The 23,867-nt window shown below is 38.9% G+C and overlaps 1 protein-coding gene across 3 annotated transcripts in view; it reads right to left on the bottom strand.

The window, feature by feature from the left end:
• Htr1f (5-hydroxytryptamine receptor 1F) overlaps positions 1-23,561 on the bottom strand; it is a 116,182-nt gene extending 92,621 nt beyond the window's left edge. For 2 of the 3 annotated variants that reach the window (XM_040750599.1, XM_040750598.1), the window contains exon 1: positions 23,216-23,560. The gene's annotated coding sequence lies outside the window, so the exon portion shown is untranslated. Of the gene's footprint in view, positions 1-23,215 lie in introns of all 3 variants that reach the window. The other variant, XR_005878888.1, reaches the window with a different exon arrangement.
• Between the last annotated feature and the right edge of the window lie 306 nt (positions 23,562-23,867).

Raw genomic sequence — 23,867 nt, 5'->3', positions numbered from 1 at the left:
AGGTCTACACAAACAGGCTTAATTTTGCTTATAAAATAGCAAAACATACTACTACTGGCATAAATATACCAATATTCAAGAACCAACCCAAGCAATCATAACATATTGTAGTAGTTAGATTAAAAATTCAGGCGCATTTGCCTGAATTTTCCCCTCCTGCCCTGGTCACTAGGAGGTCAGATCCCCTCCTCGTGGCAAGGAAGAAATCAGAAGTTAGCTAGCTGGGCTGTGTTTTACGGCTCTGGGTGTGCTTTATGGTACAAGCACACAACAGATAGGTGCAGAGCATAGAAACTGCCCTGGGAGGGCCTATAGGCCAAAGCAACCAGTTGACCAATCAACACAGGACAGGTCGTCCAATCCCGGAAGCACACCAACCCGTGACCATTGCGTACTCCTAGACAACCCCCTTATGCTGCCCTATAAGGTCCCTGCCTAGCAGTTTCTAGGGGTCCTTCTCTAGGCATTTGCTGAGATGAGAGATGTACAGATGAAGGGCCCTAGCTAATGGGGTTAGCTCATTAAACAACAGTAAGATTCTTTGCTTTAAAAACAAAAACAAAAATCAAGCACATGTATGCATACTAGGCTTTAGGAAAATAAACAAAAGTATAAATTAAAGTTTAAAAAACTTCTCAGTATGCAACTTATTCCCACAATTTTCATGTAATTTTACTAGCAAGTATATTCTTTTTGATTTACAGAATAATTTAATGAAATAAAATACTATGTACCTAAGATAATTCACAGAGATATTTACAGTAGTCAAATGTGGAAGTCAACTCTATTGTTTCACATGTAAGAGGATATGGGAGGATATTTTTCTTGGAAGCTCAGGCCTAGGTTTATAAAATGAGAAGTAGCTAATACACAAGTTTGTAAGTTCCCCAATAAAGTGTTAGTTGTTGAAGTTGGTCAAGTCCCTGAAGAGCTTAAGGGATGGGGTATAAGTTTGCCTAGGTGTGCTGTTTCTTCTCGCCTGCTGATACCTGCTGATGCCTGCTGGGGGCAATGAAAACTTGTGGCCCAAGGACAAAGTTTAAGGAGTAACTTGCACAACCCTAAGATAACTGTCTCCTGAAATGTGCTCCAGGCTTTATTCCCACTGGATAAAGATTTTTCTGTAGACTAGATGGTGCCTGTGGGACACACAAACAGAAAAGCACAGCAACATACAGGTGAGGGCAGAGAAGAGATGTGGAGAACTGAGACATGGCATCAGAGGAGCTCAAAAATGTCACTCAGCGGTTCAGTCTATGAATCAATGTCTCTAGGACGATACTTAGACCTAACTCATCATCACTATCCATTTTCCTCTTTCTCCCCAGTTCTCCCATTGATGGAACTGCCTCCTCCCTTGGTGGGATACTTTCCAGGAGGGTCAAATATAGATATATCTAGGTTTTCCATATGCACGAGAAATGCCAGACTTTGCTACATCAAGCAATGATGCATTGAGTGTCTTAACTGTCTCTTGTCCTTTAGTACAGTCTGGTGTGGAAGAATTACATTTATTTATTGGTTTCCAAGGAGTTTCATTTGAGACTAACAGAACATACCAAAGTACATGAAAGATCAAGTTCTTTATTTAAACTACTGTCAAGTTTGCCTATAACCTATGCACTTCCTGTGTTGTACTTACAATCAACTTTAAATCACAGTACCTAGTACTAAGTTCGTCCATCCATCCATCCATCCTCTATTTATCATCTATCTACCTATCATGTTTTTACTATTATCTGTCATCTACATGTTACAGTTATGTTTATGGCACAATGACAAGGAAAGAGGCCGTGAGTACAGAGTACAACCACATTTGCCCTGAATATTGTTGATGTGATTGGTTAAAGCCATGTAAGTAAGGGAAAACTACTTTGAATGTTTCTACCACAAACTCTCGAAGTTTTTACCAGATATATTAAATACAGTTCTTCACAGTATTGTGACTCATTCATTGAGATGCTCGACATCTTTGCCAGTGTCTATCTTTGAGAGCTCTTCAAATGAACAGCAACTCAGACATTCAGTGGTCCCAGAACTTCACCCCGTTTGCGGATTTCTTGAGCACAACCAAGAATAAACCACAAGAACTCTTCTTATTTCTCTTAATGCTGGCTTTTTTGGAGTCCTAGAAAAGTAGAGTGTCATTTCTGAAGGCTCTGATGAGTTTGTGCCTGACAGTTCCATCTCAGACGATGAATACCTTTCTCTCAACTCTCCTGGATTTGACGGAGCTGTGCTTTATTTAGCGTGCATCAGCAACACGAGCCACAGTACCAAGGCAATATTTGCAAAGTCAGCGAGCGATAAGAATTTTAACACACACTTAAAGCATGATGGTAACCTTATCTATTGTTTTATTAATTTTTTTATGGTTAAACTTTCTGCATGTCACTGGGAGTAACACCACCAGAAAAGTTGCTAGCCATAGAGGATAAACCGTGCTCTGGCCATGCACTGTCTATAATGTTTTTCAGTGTGAGGAATGCTGAAAAAAAGGCATGGTTTAGTTCACATTCAAAACCAGAGCCCTCAGCACTGTAGCCAGTGAAGCCTTTTCAACTGGTAACGCACTGGGGGATTCACAAAGCTTTGCTGGTTAAGATGCAAATTTGTGTGTAGAAACTTTAGAATGCAGTTGGAATGAAGAATTGATTTTTTTATAGTGTATAGATTTTGTATTGCTTCCTGTCTTGTTTATAATGAGTCAGTTGTTCCTATCAATATCAAAGATGCTTTTTAGTGACTATATCACTATACCCTATGTAGAATTATATTTCTCAGCTTTCAGAAATATAAAATCTAATTGAATTATAATGATAAATTGTGATTCAAAAAGATATCACATTAAATAGAGTAACCATGCCCTTGAGAGCACTCAAGCATGAGACCACCAAATTAACAAGGATTGTGTTTGCCTTATGTGTTGGGAAACATAGGGATTAATAAAGGTCAAAATCTAGGAGCCCTTGATGTAATTAACTTATCACACTTCATTCCATTCTCTCTCTCTCTCTCTCTCTCTCTCTCTCTCTCTCTCTCTCTCTCTCTCTCTCTCTCTCTGTATGTGTGAGCATATGGGTACATTCATGCACAAATACACATATTTGACTATTTGAAAGTTTGGTAAAGCAACAGACTCATAATATCCAATTGGTCTATTAATGTGTTTGCATTTACAAAATAATTTTGCAATCAAATTCCTTTTGTTACAAAACAAAAATGATACGATTTTAAGTGGAAAGGTGATGCAAAAATTATCCCCCAGTTCTAGATAAATTATTAAACAAAACTTAAGGGAGTCATTTTTTTAGACTAAGCTTCTACACTGTGCTCCAAAGGTTTAGGTTAAAAATAAAGGTAGAATCATCCATGCTCAGCTCCACGGGACCAAGCAGATAGTCAGCTGTTTGCATGAGCTCCTGAAAAATCAGAATTACCACGATGATGGCCAAATTTCCCCCCAAAAAATAATCTTCACTTCATGATAACTAAGTTCTCTCTGTTTTAATCCTCACACAAAAGAAGTAACTTGCTATAATCTGTTGTTAACTAACATTCCCAGTGTTCTGTCTCCCTGTCCTTGCTTTATAAGAAGATAATTCAGAAATATATATATTACTATTTTTAACTTTGGTTCACCTACAAGCACAACTACTGCTGAAGCATCAGAACATTTCTTCTACTTTATAGAATAAAATATTAAATTGTTGGGCAGTTGTGGTGCACACCTTTAATCCCAGTACTGGGCAGCAGAGGCAGGCGGATCTCTGTGAGTTCAAGGGTAGCCTGGTCTACAGAGCCTGTTCCAGGACAGGCTCTAAAGAGAAACAAAAAGCAAGCAAACAAACAACAGCAACAAATCTAACCATTTTGAGCTAGTGGGAACTCGCTGAATCTGGACTGACATCTGGGGAACCTGCATACAACTGAACTGGACCCCCCGAATGCAGGTGACAGTAGGTGCCGTGGGCAGTTTGTAGGGCTACTGGCATTGGGATAAAAATCTACCCCTAATGAATGAACTGGCTTTTGGGAACCCATTTCCTATGGGAAGATACTTTGCTCAAGCTAGACTTAGGGGGAAGGACCTTGGTCCTGCCTACCTTCTCTGAGGAACAGAAGGGGAGGTGGGGTGAGGGGAAGGTGGAGGGAATGGGAGGAAGAGAGAGAGGGGAAACCAGGATTAGTATGTAAATATAAAGGAAATAAAGACTTTACTACCACAAAAAATAAAAAAGGAAAAATATTAAATAACTAAAAAGTAAAGTTAACTAATTATCATGAAGCTTATTGTCCTTTGACAAAAAAAAAAACCAAAGATGCTTAGAGACTTGAGCAAGATATTACTAAGGATTAGTCAGCATTTGTTGAAATTTCATTTAGTGATTAAGTATGCATTTGTTGATTTCTCTTTAAAATTCACTAAACACGTAGGATCATAGTCATATTCTTTGAAATTCAAAGCTCATGGCATAGTGAAAATGGGAGATACTTCCCACACGATTGATACGTACTTGCAGTAAATTCAACCATAAACATACAAATAAGAACCATAGAAACACAGCAAGAAAATAAGATCTGTAATGGGACATTTCCTGTTCTGACTCCTGGTCCCAAATAACCACCCTGAGGCTTATATAAATTATGAATGGTCAGCCAATATCTCAGGTTTATTACTAACTATCCCTTACATTTTAAGTTAGCCCATATTCTTTATTTACTCTCTGTCACATGGCAGTGCCTTTATTAGCATGGCATGTTCATCGCCTGTTCCCTCTGAATCTGGCTGGTGACCTCCGACTCTGTTCTCCTTCCCATCATCCTTAGTTTGGTCACTCTGCCTATATCTCCTGCTTGGCTACTGGCCAAGATTTGAAGTGACAAATCTTTACAGTGTACAAGAAGATTATTCCACAGCATTTCCCTCCTTTTGTCTAATTAAAAAGGAATGTTTTAACTTTGACATGGCAAGATAACTTACAACAAAAGCTGTTATCAAGTAATATTACAGTTACAATATTTAGTGTATTTGTATTTGGCAAAACTAGAGAAAATATTCTATTATCTATTTTATCTTTGTAACTCTGAAGTTTTATATCTAATTTACCTTTTTATCATTCATTGGGTTATGGATACTTGTCAATTTTATTAGGTTGGTTACAGGTTGTCATTGGTAGTGGTCAGGAAAAATGATGAACAAAGGAGACTAGATTCAGGGATTTTGTTCTGAAAAGAAAAAAAGGGGGTATAGAAATGATAGGATAAAAGGGTAGATTGTTGAATCTACTTTTAAACCAAGAAAGCAACTACTAGTCTTAAACATTTTACATTGGTTTGGATTTTTGTACATTGATACAAATTTGAGGTTATTTTTGTTATATCTATATGTAGATAGGTAGATAGATAGATAGATAGATAGATAGATAGATAGAAAGATAGATAGATAGATAGATACACAACACTTTGGACTCACCAAGATAGGATAGATAACAGAATATTTTCTCTGACTTTTTCAAATGCAAATGGACTAGACATTGCTAATGCAATTCTTGCCTATATGTATTTGTATATAGTCATTGCACTTACTGTATATAGCTTTGTTATGTTAGTTCGAACCTTAGCTTTTTATTTAGAAAAAAGGGGGAAATGTTTGATATTTTGAGTATGTTCTGAAAAATAAATCTTGCTTGGAGTCAGAGGGCGGAGCTAGCCACTAGCTGATCATAGAGGTTTGGAGGACTGTAGAGAGAGGAGATGGGAAGTAATAAGGTGAACTGACAGAGTAGCTTGGTCTTTTGGATGGAGGAAATGAAGAGGTAGGAAGCAATTGGTAGCTGCTCTGTGTTCTCTGATTCTTACTCCAATATTTAACTCATGATTTTTTATTGATAAACATTACTTAGATTAATGTTTCAAAATTTAAAGAGACTCTGAGAAGATATTGTTTTGCATATGATTGCTAAGAAATTCTCCATTGAGAAAATCAGAATCACAAATGAATCTAGTTTGGACATGAAGTTGGAAATGGAAAAGACAGATGATGACAAGTGCTAACATTAGGTTAAGGACATTTGGCTTCATCAATCATCTACTCTCTTGCTTTACCACACCCCATTGGTCTCCAACTACTACAAGAATGAAATCAAATTATATAAACTATGAGAAGAAGAGTTTTAAATGTCAGAAAGATTGAGAGAGCTTTGTCATAGAAACAAAATGGAAAAAAACTGAAGAAATTGTTTCAGGAAACTGTAGTTAAAACTTCCCAGGAATAATGTAGAGTAGAGGCTAAAGATTGCTTGGAGGACATTAGTGATTTTAATATTAACACATACAGGGGAGTGCTATTCTCCTTAGTCATTCCAGTGAAGACGCCCTTCTTGATTATTATTGCTTGCTGATAAACTTACCTTTTTTAAATCATGCCCTTTTGCCATGATTCTAATTCCAGCAGATTATCTACTAGTGGAGCTGAAAAAATAATGCAAAGTAATGTATTTCATAGCACTTAGGTTAATATAGTCTTTAATGAAAACTTGAAATAATTACCCAGATCAATTGTGTTTTGTATATTAGAAAAAACATCATACTTTCTCTAGGACATTGTAACTAGGAGAATAAAATCCTGAAGACATAATTCTTGTTTTAATAAGGAAAGCTGCTAGGACACGAAGTATGTAATGCCAAGGACAGTTCTTCAGTGTCCAAAGGCATCAGTAGTTTCAACTTTTTGCTGTGACATAAATTAAGAATTTTAATTAGCAAAAGTCATAATTGTAGGAAAGCATATTTGTTATCATATTATTCTTCTTTTCCAAATGTTTCAATATTTGTATGACCTTATATTATCCATGTATATTCATACTCATCAATTTCATTTCCTTTAAACAAGGGCCATGTTTTGTCTCCACTTGATAGAAAGGAAGGCAAACTTTGGTATGGCTTTCCTTCCAAGCATCTGCATGTCCCCATAACAGTCCCTCCCACATAATGGAATCATTAAGGTGGTTGCACGTGTGTATAAACAGTGAAGTCATAGTAACTGCTTTCCTAATTATGCTACATCTTCTGACTTCATTATAAATTTCTAAGGAGTAAGGACAGGGAGAAAGAAAGGAGTAATACAGAAACCAAACAAAAATAATTTATAGTCTATTTATATGAAAGATACATTTATATTTATTATATGTAAAATTATCACATGGTTTGCTAAATTGTTCGGATATTTTAGAGTCTTACCAATAAATCAATTAGGCCTGAAAATATGGATATCGTAGAAACAGAGTATGATTACAAAGAGGGCAGGGAGGGCTAATAAAGTGATCTGTCCATGAGATAAAAGCAGGAATTTCCATTGAACTACATTTTATACAGCATGAGGATTATAGCAGATGATAGTGTATTAAATATTTGATAATGGCTGAAATTTAAATATTTGCATCCAAATAATTATGTGACAAATTAGCAACCTAAATATATATCTCAAAAACTTGTTCTACATTCCAAATATTTATAATTTTTTAAGGCAGGGTTTTCTGTATTTCCCTGGTTGTCCTGGAACTTGATCTGTAGACCAAGTTGGTCTTGAACTCAGAGATCTGACTGTTTCTGCTCCAAAGAGCTGGGTTAAAGGCAATTATCACCACTACCTGGCTACCAAATATTTATAACCACAAAAAATATAAAGAATTAGGTAAAATACCTTTGTCAAAGGCACAGAGTAGGTGGTAATACTGGGTTTCAAAGAGGTCAGTTTCTGATCTTGTGGTCTTTCAGTCATTTTAAAAGTGAAAGTTGGGTGGGCAGGATGGCTCAGTGGGTAAAGACTGACAGCCTGAATTCAATCCTTGGCACCAATATGGTGGAAAGAGAGAACTGACTCCCACAAATTGTCCTCATATAAAAATGTGAAATCCATCTCATACTGGCACGTTTGTTATTTTAGGCATGTACCCCTAGGCACAAGACATCCTTTATCTGCTTCAGCTTGCTCTCATATAGCCGGGAAGTCATAGAAAAGTACCACAAAGGTTATGATTGTTTTCTGGGGCTGGCTCTAGCTGGTTCATGAGAGTCATTTGACAATGTTGCATCCTAAGCCACTCTCGTGTTTTATTTGGGCAGTTTCAAGCTGGCTATAAGGAGAGAATGGAAACTTAAAGCTGCAAATTAAACTGAGTTTTTTCTTTCTCTCAACTTGTCAAACATTCACTAGAACACCAACAGCCAAAGGACTTCCACTCAGACTCCAAAATTCCTCTTATGAGTTTAAACTTTAAACCTTTGCTTTCACATATCTTTCGAATTGAGTTTTCACCGATTGATATTTGAAAGATCCTGGACCACGTCCTTACTTTTCAAAGGCTTCTTACTATTAAAATGTGAGTCCCATCAACTTTCCTTTTTTCCCGTGTTATTCATGGGTTTTCTCTGCTTCTTTGTAAAACTAAAATTTGAATTATCTATGCTGAGAATAACCACATGTCAAGCTTGTTTGTAGGGATAGTTATTTTTCACAACAGAGATCTACTGGACTTTCTTAAAATAAGTAACAGCAAGACAGACCTACAGGTAATCATCTAGAGATTCCCGTGAGCCTGAATATTGGAGAGCTTACAGTTTTGTGAACACAGCGTTTAATTTAGGCCGTTCCTACATGGGAATCTAACAGAAGATGAAGCAAGATGCTGTTGTGAGCAATGATAAAAATTGTTTCAGTGAATTCCCGCAGATAAGAACTATTTAAAAGTACTTATGCTATGGCTCACTGATGCCTTAGAAAGAAAGATATTATCTGGAGGAGAGCAAGAGAATATTTCAATGTTCCAATATTAAGACCTGGTAGAAATTCATTTCAGGACATGAGTTGAACAGACACACATACAGTTTCAAATTCTTAAATAGCAACTCCTGTGTGAAGTTTGCACTTTCCCTTCTTATGATATACAAACTGTGTTAAAAGCTACAACCCAGGAACTTTCCAAGATTGTATACAGTACCTCATCCATCTTCCTTTATACGCAAGTAACTTATAAATGAGTAAAGGAGGAAATAACTGAGTCATCGAAGAAATTAGGTCTGATATCTTCTTGACCAAACTTCAGGAAGCTTTGTTTGGAAATTGTATGAACCAGTTTAATGGACGGTGCAGAAGTAGAAATTTGACAGTTTTAAATTCACCTCCTTCAAAAAGGTTAATATGTGGGAAGTAAGTGATAGCCATGCTCTCAACTCAACTAGCCACCTCTAGGGAACTGCTGAAACAGTAACTGAATCAACTGGAAGGAAAATGAAGAATTGTTCTGTGGTCTGCTGTCTGCCAGGAACATAGGGAGGTTACTAATAACAAAGAATGTATGGTCTGTCCTTACACCTGTGAGTGAAATGTGAGAAACCTGGGGAAAAAAAGAGAACAGACAAAGACATTTTGCTAAGAAAGGCACTTTTGAAACTTTTTGTTCTTTTGACTTCCTGATAGGGTATAGGAGCTCAGAAACCACAAGGGAGTAAAACAGAAGGACTGGGGCTGGAGCGATGGCTTAAGGGTTAAGAGCACTAGCTGCCCTTCCAGAGGTTCCAGGTTCAATTCCCAGCACCTGTCTGTAAATACAGTTCCAGGAATCTGACACTCTCACACAGACATGTATACAGGCAAAACATCAATACATATAAAATAAAAGTAAATTAAAAAATTAAATTGAAGGAGCTGTACTAATTTCTAACAGAAACTATATAAATTCTATTTGACTGCAAATGCAATTTCTAAAATGAATTCTCACCCAAGGGAATAAAGAAATTACATTACTGCCCTACCCAAAAGAAAACATTGGAAGTTGCTTGGTCTAGGTGAAATGGAATTTGATACTTACAGTAGCTAATTAACATCAAAGTTGAATTAATTCAGCACAATGGAAAATGATCAGATTTTGTATCCACATTGACTACAAATAATACTAATACTATTTTGTATATATGAAAAACTCAAAAGTAAAGTAACACAGGCCAACAAACTTTAAGAAAATCTAAAGGAGAGAAGGCTAAAAAATTACTTTAAGCTAGCTAATCTTAGACAAATGAATTCTGGATAAGAAGTAAATTTTACGTAGGAAGCTGCATCATGAATTTTCAATGCCCCATTATCAGCATCACAGTAGACAATTGGCTGTAAGTTGGGTAGGTCCAATGGAAAACAGATGAATACAATATAGAATGCTGTGGAACATTCTTTTTGTGCACTCTGAATATGTGTTATTCTCATTGGTTAATAAAGAGATGACTGGCCAATAACTAGGCAGGAAAAGGCTAGGCAGGACTCCAGAACAAAAAGAGAGAGAAGTGAAGAAGGACAGAGTCACTAAGTTGCCAGCCAGATGTAGAGAGAAGCACGATAAATGTTCCATGCTGACAAAAGTACCACCACATGGCAGAGTGCAGATAAGAAATATGGATTAATTTCAGTTGTGAGAGCTAGTTAATAATAATGCTAAGTCTCTGTGTGGTTATTTGGGAGCTAGTAGTGCCACAAAAATACTCTGCCTACAGTAGAAAGTGACTTAAATGTACATAGTGCATCTACAGTAGTTCAAACATGTAAAATAAGATAACTATTGAGTGCAAATGCTGAACTTCAGTGTTGTCACTCAGTGTCTGTCTCTCTGTCTCTCAGATGTGTAATGGAACCTTATCAAAATTAACCATGTGTGAACACAAGGAAAATCTTGATTAAGTATCTCAGAATTTTGCTTGTCAAAATATAGGAAGGCCAAGTATCAACTGAAAACAGAGCCATCTGTAACTTCCCTTCCAGGGAATCTGATGCCCTCTTCTGGTCTTTGAAGGTACCACACACACATATGTGCATGCAGACACTCAAATGCATGAAGTAAAAATAAGCAAATCTTTAAAACAGTGTCTTCAAAGTCACTTTTGGAACAAAGTATAACCAAGGCATGCTTGTGGTCCCAACTAAGCAGGGGGTTTAATCAGGAGAATCATCTTAAACTTGAGCCCGGGAATGTAATGTAAGCCTGGGCAATATAGATACTGTCTCAAACAAAACAAAACAACACACACACATAGAGTAAGGAAAATAAAAAACAGCAGAATGAGCTTCTGCAGCAAAAGAAAGGTCTTAAAGTAAACAGTTGGATTATTACTGTCGAGAATCATATGTCTATAGTAATTCTGATGGAATCATTTTATAAATATATTGTTTAGAACATAAAACGAAAATATTGCTAAGGAGCATTTCAAACAGAAATACTCGGTACATGACAAAATCTTATACTAAGAAAGAAATAAAAGCCTTAAAAGATGTGGTATGAAGAAGATAGGGATGACTTTTTTGTAAAACAAATCAAAGTAGCAGCTGGTTGTGATGGTGCGTGCCTTTAACCCCAGCACATGGGAGGTGGTCACAGCAAGTGTAGAGGCTCAGGTCATCCCCGGCTTCTGTCGTGGCTATTCTTGGTTGTCACCTTGACCACATCAGGAAGTAGCTAAAACCCAAATGGCTAGGTACACCTGTGAGGGATTGTTTTCCTAACTAAATCAATGACGTGGGAAGACTCACTTCGAATCCCCATCTTTGGGTGGGTTGATCTATCTGTAATCTGGGCCACACCTTCTGCTAGCAGCCTGTATAAAGTACACAGAAGGAAGCTTGTTCTCTCTGCCTGCTTGCTCTTGCTGGCAAGGCCGTTCTTTCATTGGCCTTGGGCCTACTTCCTCAGGATGCTGGTGCATATTGAAAACTAGTTGAGACCTTCTGCCTCATGGACTGAACAACTACTTGATGCTTGGGCTTTCCCATGACAGACAGTCATTGTTGGGCTAGCTGGGCCACAGTTTGTAGCCATTCTAATAATCTGTATACATGTACACACACACACAAAGTAAATGGAGATTCACTCTATAAGTTTTGTTTCTCTAGAGAACCCAGAATAATACAGCTACAAAGCAAGTTTGAGGCCAGTTTGGGATGGATGAGGGCTTGCCAGAAACAAAAATATCCAAGTAGAAACTAGTCAGGTATGATACATAAAAATGAGTGTTGGTTGCATAAAAAATAACACCACCAGAGCATGAATATCTAGGCAATCTTGGCATGGAAAGTTGTAAACTTTCATAAAACTATACCAAAGTAAATACAAAGTTAAATGACATAATTTAAGCTTAGGTCCTTTCACTATGTCTTTAAGAAATGAGTTCAACAAAGGGGACAACATTGTAACAAAGTTTGGGAAAACACAAATATCTAGAGTAATATAAGCAAAAACACCCAAACCAAACTAAAATTGCTAAATAATTCAAGCTGGAGAGATTCAAACGATGATAGAGGTACTCTCAACCTTAAAAGTAATCCAATGAAAAACTTAATGGTAGTCTCAAAAATTGAAATATATAATTTTTAGCACCAGCAAAACACTTAATAAAACAAATATAGTATTCAATTTCCATAAGGATTTTTTCATAGCACTATGAAGATTTTAAAACATATATGCATGTTCTCTGCAAATGTTGGTAGAATAAAATCACAATTCATATATTGGAAATATATAAGGTTACTAAAACAAAAGAAAACAATTAATTGTGGTCTTAAGAGTAAAATTGGCAATTCTTTTTTCTGTTCTCTCCTCCATACTCTGTTGCTTCTACCTTTCTTCCCTCCCTCCCTCTCTTTGTGGCAGTGTTTCTTTAGCCAGAAGCTCACCAAGTAGGTTAGGATGGCTATTCAGCAAGCCTCAGGGATTTTTCCAATTTTTGCCTCCTCACTGCTGGGATTACAAACTAAGTCAGCAGCTACACTGTCTTAAAAAAATAGACTGAGTTCTGGGAATTGAACTAAGGTCCTCATGATTGGAATGTAAACTTACTGAAGGAAACATTTCCCTAGTCCCTTATCATTATCTTACATCTAACAGTCAGTGAACTGATGAAACATATTAATACCGAATGAAGAAGAGAATACATTTTATCTCACACAATTTAGCTTCAAGGGCAACACAGATCTATAGTTTAAAGGTCATTGGAGGGTCTTGGGAGATGGCTCAGTGGTTAAGAGCACTGGTTGCTCTTCCAGAGAATCCAGGTTCAATTTCCAGTACACACATGGTAGCTAACAACTGTCTGAAAATCCAATTCCAGAGGATCTGACACCTTCTGCTAGCCTTAGAAGGTACTGTCTGCACTTGGTGCACAGCTATACAAGCAAATAAAACACCCAATACAATATAATACAAATCTCAATAAATAAATAAATAAATAAATAAGCAAAGAACTTAAAAACAAACGAGAAAAGGTGATTGGACCAAGTTGGAATGTTAAATTATGCCCCAAGTTTAACCATTTGTCAGCCCTTGCCTGAGAAGTGAACCATTTACTTTCTTTGGGATCACATCCCCTCTTCTGTAAAGCGAAGATAATTAAACCTATCCTACTGGGATGATAAAGTGTACTAGTATATTTGGATGCAGCTTTGAAACCCACCAAACAGGATTTTCTCAAGGTACTCATGCCTTCACAGGCAGTATAGTCCTAAATTCTTCTGGCAGTTATCCAGGTACTTTGTATCTAAGGCAGGGACAGACTTCCCTTTTTTATGGAGGGGCTCTGACACTACTTTTGTATGCCACAGACTAACAAGAACTTACTATTAGAAAGTGCATACTTCCTTAGCTCTCAGTATGAGTTTTCCATATTTCTACAGCACGGCAGATTAGGTGTTTCCAGAGAAGCATCACATTCCTGTTTGTGTCATTAGTTTTAATAGGCACTTCCCTACTCTCTGCAGCATTGCTTATTTACAATTTTAAAACAGCAGGGCATGCTTTTAAAAGCATACAGCAATTTTAACAGATTTCTCTCTGTATCCCCAGGGCTGCGTGGTAGCAGTGATGTTCAGTGAGAGTTTGTACTTACTTTTAATATGACAATAGACTGGGAGGAAGAGCAATCTGCATAGACTTGAGCTTAGTCGTGGCAAATTTCTTTTAGATAAATTTTTTCCAACCTTTAACCCTTCATTCGAGGCCCTTCCTAGGATTACAACTATTAAAGAAAAATTAATTTCCTCTCATATTTCATAAAATCAGTGATGACAGTTTGAACCAAACCAGAAACTAAGAAATAGTAAGTCACAGATGAATTTCAGAGAAAATGGTTCTTTGACCACATAAATTCTGGGCTTCTCTTATTTAAAGTAGGAACCCTCCACCACATACAACCCAGACTTAGTTACAAAGGGTGAAGGAGAAGGTGCCACTTTAGTGATAAAGACTGAAGGGTCCTTGGCTTGTCAAACACAGCTGCCTGGACTCCAAAGAAGAACAAAGTGATGCTTGAATTATCAGTGCTGTGATGCAGTGAGTGAAATGGAGACTCTGCCTGCAAAGCATCAACAGGGCCACTTTCCAAACCTGTAGTTTATTTCTATGAACATTGACGAAAAGCCTCAAGAAGAGGCAGCTAGCTCATTCCCTATTATTCTTTTAGATTTGCGAATAAGGCCTTCAGAAAGCTACTCTCGTCTGAAGTCATTGAGCTATTGAGGCAGTGCTAGGAATCTTGCTTAGAAGGTTAACTAGAAAACAGAGCCATGCACTATATATTTTATAAAGTTTTAATGATAATTCAAATATTAAAGTATTAGAAGATAAAAACATAGTTATAAAATGCTTTAAGGTCATGTTAGACATAAAATATAAATTGAAATAGAAAATATTGGCACACAAACCTTGACTATTTTAATGTCCATATACTAATTCCCATTTACAAAAATACTTCCCAAAGCTTTTATTCTATTAATTCTCAGTATGTGTGCTAGTACACTAATACATTATTTACAAGATAAAAAGCAATAAACAAACAAGCTTAACTGCAGGAAGACTTCTGGGTAAAGTAGAAAGTTATATACTTGTAAAAGAAGTATATTAGTAAGTACTCATTTAACTGAAATATTTAGTTCACTATTGTTTAAAATTATTTCCAAACATGAAATAGTGATGAAAAATTTAGCCTCATACTCTTATTTTGAAAGGATTAGAATAAATATAGCAATGTTAGATATATGTGTACACACATATATGAAAGAAAAGCGTTAGAAAACTAAAATGGGTTATTGGGAGTTTATGAAATTTTCTTCCCTTTCGGTCTTGTTATATAAAAGAACTGGCCATCTGGCTTGGAGATGGTAGGCACAGAAGACTGTGTGATGAAGCTTTTGGGTTTTTTCCTCTTAATTTTATGAACAAGTTTGAGAGAACTGAAATGTCAGAGACAGTCACCACTGCACAGAGAAAAAGAAAAAAATTGAGAAGGTTTCTAGGAAACCACTCCCACCCCAGAGTGGCTGTGACAGAGTTGGTGATGAGGTTTGTTGACAGATACTCAAGGAGTTTCTCCTTTGTGAGGGGCTCAGTGGTTCGTTCTGTCTCCTGACACTTAAGATCAGAAGATTCATTCCCTCAATACAGGACCTCACTGGCCTAACTGAAAAGAAGAGGCACTCCAATAAATGAAATACAGACACAGTACAGTATAACAGTGCATGAGAGGTCCATGCTGTAGAATAATCCTTTTGTAAACTGTAAAGATTCATCACTGGAGTTGGTTTAATAAAAAACTGATTTGCCCATAGGCAGGATTTGGGGGGCAGAGAGTATGATGGGAAGGCTGGAGTCAGGAGACTCCAGCCAGACACTCAGCAAGCAGATCATGTAGAAAATGAGGTAACAAGTCATGAGCCATGTGGCAGAGGGCAGGTAAGAGATATGGATTAATTTAAATGTATGAGTGAGCAAGTAATAAGCCTGAGCTATCAGCTGAGCAGTTACAATTAATGTTAAGTTTCCGTGTGTCAGCTGATTGGGAAATTGCTTGCAGGACAGGTTCACAGACAGGAGGCTAGTGATGAAAGTGCTCACGGAAGGGGAGAAAAAGGACATCTTAATCCCGGCCAAGCACTAATAACTTCGCACGATGGGCAATAGTTCTGAGTGAGGGATGAAGGGGGCCCCACAGCGCAGAGAAACAGTGTCTTTGAGATATACCTGATAGGCAGACAAGGTGCTGTAGCTAACTATTGTAAGCATAGGCCATAATTAACTCTAAAATTAATTTCTTGGTAATATGGGAAAATGATCCATGGGGGCAAGGCACAATTCAGGGAGGTGAATATGAGAGGTGTTAAAAGAGTCCAGGGTTTCTGGGTGTGGTGGTGCACACCTTTAACACCAGCAGTTGGGAGACAGAGGCGAGGGTCTCTGTGAGTTTGAGGATAGCCTGCTCTACAAAGTGAGTACCAAGACAGTCAAGGCTGTCATACAGATAAACATGAAAAAAAGGGGAGGGGTTCTTAAGTTCAGTAATGAATGCTCAGGAGAGTAGAACAGATTCAAGGGCCACAGGGGTAAACTGGCTTACTTGAATTTAGGATTGTGGGAAGGAAGAAATCAGGGAGTCTTTCTGAGGAGACACTAGTGGTTTCTATGCTTTCAAGAGTGAGGAGAGTACAACTCTGAACCTATAAGCTGCTCAGGGATCTTCAGGATTCCCATATTTTTATCTCCAGTTGTTTCAGCTGAATCCTAATGAGTGTGAGAGATACACAGAAGAAGGCACACTTGAATGAAATGTAAGATGTGTCCTGTTGGTGCTACCAGGGTAGCTACCCACCACAGCACTAAGGGACACTTGGAAGAGGGAAACTTACCCTCTCTTGAAATTTTCTTGCTTTTTGTACTACACCCTGGGGCACTTCGAGCTTGGTGATACATTTTTATCTTCTGCTAGTCTTTCTTTTTTAAGATAAACAAATGGAATCAAGTTGAATGTCAAGACGTTTAACTGATACTAAATATATGAATGAAATTAACGGAAGTACTATGTTTATATGATAGGATCTTTCTTATTATGCTTTGCTCTCAGTGGCATCAGTTTTCTGTTAAAATCAGTAGTAGGAATTTCATTTTTATTTCTACGTCAAAAGATTATTAAGTTTATGGAGAAATTAAAAAGAACTAATGAAATACTCAGACATGAACACTATAAAGCAATTTGTATCAGCACTTGAGACATCTTCATCAAAAGTATACAATTAAAAATAGGCATGGTGATCCATGCTTGTAATCTCAACATTTGGAAGGCTGAGACAGGAGGGGGGGCACAACTGTTGTGAGCTGAAGCCAGCCAGGGCTCATCCTCATATATAGAATACTTAATATTTATCATTTTATTTTATTTGGGGTCTCTCTCTCTCTCTCTCTCTCTCTCTCACAGACACACACATACAAATGTTGTATATGAGAAGGTCTCAAGAAATCTTTCTTTCACCCTATGAATGGGCTTTAGAGAGTCTTCATTATTTGAAATTACCTGCAACTCTCTGAATCTATGATTTTATTCCCTGGAAAGAAAAACAACACTTATTGGTGTTTTTGGTTTTTCTTTTGAAAATTTGCATTTTGATTCTTAAGGATAACTGACTAAAGAGAAAAAGAAAGATAGAACTGAATGGAGAAGATGGCCACAGACCTTTGCCAGTGAGGCATGGAGAAGCATCTCTCCAAGCGCAGGAAGTGGGTCAGATGGTGCGATTTTGGCTTGAAAGGGAAGAGATGAATCTCTGAGCCTATGTGAGGAGCCTCCAATGGTTACTTTTCTTAAATATCATTAAGCAGTCCAAACAGACAGGGTTCATGGGGTAGTGGGAGTATAAGGCAGACAGTGGCAGGAAAGAAATTAGCAGCAGGGAGATGGTGACACAAGTGTGAATTAATTTCCTCCATCTGAAGTTGGCTGACAAAAAGAGGATTGGCTAGGATTGGAGCTGAAGGGCTCAGTATCCCATTTAAACATGGGCATGATCCCATGTTAATAATACTTACACGATGGGGTCACTTAATAATGAAGAGGTTAAAGTTTGGGATAGGTTGAAGCAAGGATATTGTAGGAATCAAAATACAGGGGGAGGGGATCTAGACCTTAGGCTCTACGGGAGGGAAAACAGAATAGCAGATGAACTGACAGGGGCTGGTGAGAGAGATGGATGCCTGAGGGCCTTTCAGTGCTAAATTCATAGTACAGCAGCATCCTGCTGAGGATGAAGGAGACCAAAGACGAGAAGTCTTCTAAACTTCTAAACCTCTAGTGAGCCCACAAGCTGCTGGCCAGCTGCTAAGCAGAACTGGGAAGTGCCAACGCCAACAGAGGGTAAGAATAACCTTGATGAAACAGCTTAGGGAGGGATGACATTAGAAGTGGGTATTTTAGGCAGCTTTGGCCACAGTAGTTTATACAAGTGACCTGTACAGCAGTGAGCCTGGGCATGTAACATGCTGGCAAAAGCACTGTCTATGCCTGGAGGTTTCTACAAAGTGCCTTTCTCAGTGCTCCAAGCCATGGTAGCTCTTTTTCTTCCAGATGCGTGAAATGCTACCCATACTACTTGCTAAAGGAATCTGCTCTCCAGTTGTCCTTTTCATTAGTTTTTTTTGAAGTCAGTTTTTCTTTCTGTTGTAGTTTAATTTTGGCATGAACAGCTCCCATTTTGAAACCAAACCTCCATGGCTCCCTCCAGCTACCTTTAATCTTCCTTTTGAAAACTGCTCAAAGATTTGTGCTATATATAGTATTCATTTTTCACCACCACATCTTTTCTTTCCTCTTATTATTTTAAATGACATGCTTCAGAAATATGTGCAAAATTTTATTTAGGGGTTTGAATAGGTAACCATGTGCCTACAATTCAAAGGCATTAAGTGTTGCTCAGGGGCAGAATGGTTGCCTAGCAAGCACGAGACCCCCTGTACATATTCACTCCTCGGAACTGAAAATAAAACAAACAGGGTAAAGCAAAGACCCCCTTTCCCAGAACCTCATCTTTCGTTATGCTCTACCACAAACTTTCCCTTCCTACAAGTACCCACTGTTGCCTCTTGATTTTTCGACAAGTTTTCACATAGCACCTTATTTTTCTTTGTTAATCAGCGATAAACCATAAGGCCTGACCTTTTTTTTCACGTAGAATGAACTTGGGAAGATCTTTTCACTTTAACACATGGAGAGCTGTCTTTATAATTTTAATAGTTGGAAGGTTTTTCACTGAATTGATATCCATAGTATATTTTGTTTTTTAAATTTATAGACATTTGCCTTTTTTTAAAAATCACATGCTTAACTTTGCACATGTACTAATCTACCTAAATATAACTGTGTGCCAAAGCAAAGTTCCAGGAGTTGGAACCACTAGGTTTACAATATTTGTTCAATGTTATGAATCAATATTTAGTCATCATTATCATTTTGACTGAAATTGCACATATGAATATTGTTATAGGTGGGCGGAGGAGAGAGAGGGATGGAGCTCATGTAAATACAGTACTCACATGTGAAATTCTAAAAATTGAAAGAAAATAAAGAGTGCCACAGTGTGAGGATTCTTTTCAAAGCTAGTCTCCTTGTGTACCTAGCTGATCTCTAGCTCTCTATAGGTTAGGCTTGAACTAAAAAAGGACCCTGTGATATGTTTTTGATCTTGTGTGTCTGTTCTGGGCTATTGGGAGGTGGCACAACCTTGAGGGGGTGGGCAGAGAGGAAATTGGTCATTAACTGTGTGTCTTTACTTCATGTCTTTCCCTCTCTGCTCCTGCCCTCAGTGATGCGTGGTGCCATCACAGGCCCAATGCAACAGTGTCTGGTTATCATGGACTAAAACCTCTGAACTTTGATTTTCTCAGGTATTTTGATATAGTCATATGAAACTGACTAACCTGAAGGTCATTTAAATTTTAAAATAATTTGTTGTCTTCACGTCACTGAAGGCTCCCATAGCCTGGACATAGTTAACATGGCAGCTTTCTTCTTTCTGACAGACCTTTTTTCTTTTGGTGTTTCTGGTCCACATATTTCTGCAGTTCTCCTGACTTCTCTGATTACCACTCCTTAACTTCCTCTCCTTGGTCCTACCATCTACAGTATTCATGGTTTAGACTGTTCAAGATTGTTTGATTCTCTAAATGTGTTGTCTTCTGATACTGTTCATAAAATCTTATTGTTTTGAATCTCATTTATGAATGGATGACTCACGTTTTAATCTCCAGCTCTCTTCCCCCAAGCTCTGCCCCAGTGACCCCCATGAAGCCTCTGTACAGATGTCTAATAAGATGCATGGAACCTTGCCAGTTGGTCTCCCATGCTGCCCAGTGACAACTGCAGTCTCCCAGATGCTCCACCTGTAAATCTAGGCATGAACTATGATTCCTCTCCTTCTATAACCAACACCATCTATCCATCCAGTCTTGCCTCTTTTACCTCCAAATACATCCAAAATCCCAACACATCTCACTACTTTCTGTTGTAATCAGGTTAAAGACTATGATAAACATCTCTATTGCTTTCTGACAACCTCCTGGAAGATTGTATCTTCCAAAAGATGAACTTTGTGTCATAGGTAAGGGTATCTTAGTAAAACATTTCCTGTTGTAAGAAACGTTGTTTCTTCCCACATACACAGAAACAAAGAAAAATTCTATACTATGTGTTTAAAGGCCACAACTAACAGTAGAGAGAAGAAAAGATGATGAAGAAACTGGGAAGGTTATCAGACTCATACAGTCTCAGTTCTCAGACACTCAGGTGTCATTTAGTCCTACTTATGTGCCTCTCTCAGCTCTGAAAAATTTCTTGTTGTGATTTCAAGTGGATGGATCATTTCTGTTATAGCACAGGGACTAAGGTTCTAACTGGGTCTGTGTTGGATGACTACAGATACCTCCTCAGGGATCACAAGATCTGGTAGCAGACATTGCATCACATTTTCTCTGCTCAAAAAGCATCCTTCCCACTTGCAAAATTAATGATGAATAAGAAAATCCTGCCATGGATTTAGAAACAGTATGTTCAGGGACTGGAGAGATGGCTCAGCAGTTAAGAGCACTAGCTGCTCTTCCAGAGGAATTAAAGTTCAATTCCCAACACCTACACAACAACTCATAACCATCTATCAATCCAGTCCTGGAGATCCAACGCTCTCTTCTGGCTTCTGTGGGTACTGCACGCACATTAGGAACAGACATTCATGCACATAAAATGAATGAAAAAAAAATCATGTCCATCTTGTTTTACATTGCCTATTTAGCAGCAATATACCAGAAACTGTCCTTCAGGCATCCTTGACACTGTTTCAGTAGTAGTTAATCATCTCAAAGGGGACAGCCTTAAGAGAGAAGAACTTTGAATGTCTTCTTCCTTTCAGTGAATATGTTATGATTTTGGAAGCAGATGGAAAGCTACTTGTACCAAAATTCAAGTGAAAACAAATACTCTCCTTACAGAGATGTGCTGTTATAATCAGCACTTCTGTGATAGTATTTATAAGTATTAGGAACTTTTTAAAATGCAGACGAGTGTTTCTATTTATTTTAAAGAACTGAAAGAGCCTTTTCAATGTGCTGCATGGAGGCTGTCTGAGGAGGCAAGGGGCAAACACTGCACTTTTCCTTGGATCTTGGGACACATTTTAGTAGAGCACAGCCATTAATGCAGCAATAAGCCCCAGAGGATGAAGCTTGAACAAATGACACATATTAATAAATGACACATGGGAAAATTTCCTAAAATTTATTTGGTAAAAGCGAGAAAGTTATTTGGTACATCTGGAAACTCCTGACTAATAGCAGACAGGTACAACATTTGTCTTGAAACATCTCAGTTCTTTGAAGAACACTTTACACAAAGGTGAGTAGATCACCATTGAATGAACTCAATGAATAGCAACTTTCCTCACAGAACTGACCTTGAGCAGATTTGAATGGGATGGACAGAGACAAGAACTGCTTTGTCTTATGAGAAAACAGGAAGAGATGGTATTAAAATTTGCTCTTAAGTTTACAGAGTGGGAAGATAGAGGAGAAGTAACTGTAAGACATAGAGAAGGACTGTTTCGTCTGTCTCCTTCAGCTGTGTTGAATTGCCATTCCTTCAGTGGAAGACAGCCAAGTACAGTCTGTCTCCCCATAAACACACATACAGGGCAAATAAAATGTAAATATTACTTCATTATTGATCACCAAATCTAAGTTTGTAGATGTATATGTAAATGGAATATAAATAATATTTGTTATTATTATTATTACTATTACTGGTTTGGGGAACTAACCATCTGTAGTGCAGTTAAATGACAATTACCTTGATACTCCAGAAAAACGAGAGAAAGGACTGGAAAGGCTACCTGCTTAGGTCATCTTAAATGGTCACACGTCATCTTGTATTACAATCACTGAGGTCCTTAGGGGATACTTAGCTGCAGGAAAAAACTAAGTTCCTATCTCACTGTTTCCCTCAAGTGCAAGCAGTGCATGTTGGCTGTGTTCCTACCCAGTGAACAAACCAAATTCGGTACCGAAGGCAGCAGGAATGCCAGGCTCTGAGCGTTTGCACGCTCCTCATCACCTCCATTTCCTTCTGTAACTTTTGGCATGCAGCTGCAGGTCTTTCATCCCCTTTAGGATGCAAGCACCCAAAGCAGGTTCTGCCACCCCCTCCTTTTCTTTGCCTATTGGTGCCTGTAAACAAACTTTTATTGGGCATTCCCCCACAGCAGGTGGGGACTCTGTGGAGGCTAGGTGAGGGTCTACTTGGCGCCTTACCTCACTGATCCTCACCCCCGGAAAGTCAAGTTGGAAAACTACCCATGATTTCTGGTCTATGCCCTTCGGAACTCCTACACAGATCTTATCGTTTTCTGTTTGTTCGACTCCAGATATGTCCAAGTCATGGATTCGATGACACTCCTGACCTCTAGCTGGATTTCTCTACACCCTAGCCTCTATCCTTGACAGGCTCTCTCTGTGCCTGCACCTAAAGGGGTATTGGCGTCACCGTCTGGAACTCACACCTCTCCCCAGCATCTGGGACCAGATCCCTCCACTCACTGGAGACCACCTGCTCCACCCAGGAAGGTGCTTGCTCCACAAAGTTAGCCCTAGGGAAGCAGAGGCTGCTGGCAGATGGGAAAGGTAGAGCTTCAGTTCTGTGCCGTTCCACCAAAGTAGCAGGGGGAAGTAATCGTCATCATCGCCACCACCCCTGCCCCCGAGTCCCTACCCTAGGGCTTGCCAGGCTGGGGTCCTGCCACCTTCCCCACCCGCGCACCGCCCGCAGCTCGCCGCCCGCCACGCGCTCTCTGGTGCCCGGGGCAGCTCCGCGTACTCACCCTAGCGAAGCTTAGGGTCTCTGGTCCCCAACCCGCCGCGATTGTGCCAGAGCGACAGTGGAGCGTCCAGGCTGCTCCTGGGCGGCGAGCTGACTGCGCGCTGCAGCTTGGGGCGCAGCTCCAGGGCGGGTTCCAGACGCCAGCTCGCCCAAGGGCCCACGCCCGGGGGCTCCCCTCAGCTCCAGACTCTTCCAGCTTCTTCCACTTTTCCACCTCCCAGGCTCTTTTCATCCCCTCCCTCCCCTTGGACTGATGCTTGGGGAAGAGAGGGGAAGGGAAAAAGTCCCGTCCCTTTAACTCCACAGATACCTTGGAGATTATCTGTTCGTGGAATCTGGAAATGACGCGAACCACCTTTCTGCGAAGAGCTTAAAGAAAACGATCTTGTTTCCCTTAACTTTTCATCCTTGGATGGACTCCTTAAAACCTCTATGGCAGGCTAGTGAGGGTCAGATGCGGAGTACACAGGGGCTTTTTAGGTAACAGTCTTGGGAGTGCCTTTATAGTCCCAATAGTTACCATGTGGCCCCGGAGGAGATCTGTTTACCCATAGTTTCACAAAGTAGGCATTTCTTGAAAAAGAACTGGAGTTGGGGGTCGAAGGAAGGAGGAAGGGAGGTAAGGTACTGAATTCAAGGTTTATTCAGTTTCT

The sequence above is a fragment of the Mesocricetus auratus genome, unplaced genomic scaffold (genome assembly GCF_017639785.1).
Source record: "Mesocricetus auratus isolate SY011 unplaced genomic scaffold, BCM_Maur_2.0 Super-Scaffold_100008, whole genome shotgun sequence".
Taxonomy (NCBI): Eukaryota; Metazoa; Chordata; class Mammalia; order Rodentia; family Cricetidae; genus Mesocricetus; species Mesocricetus auratus.
This window is presented reverse-complemented; position numbering and strand designations above follow the sequence as displayed.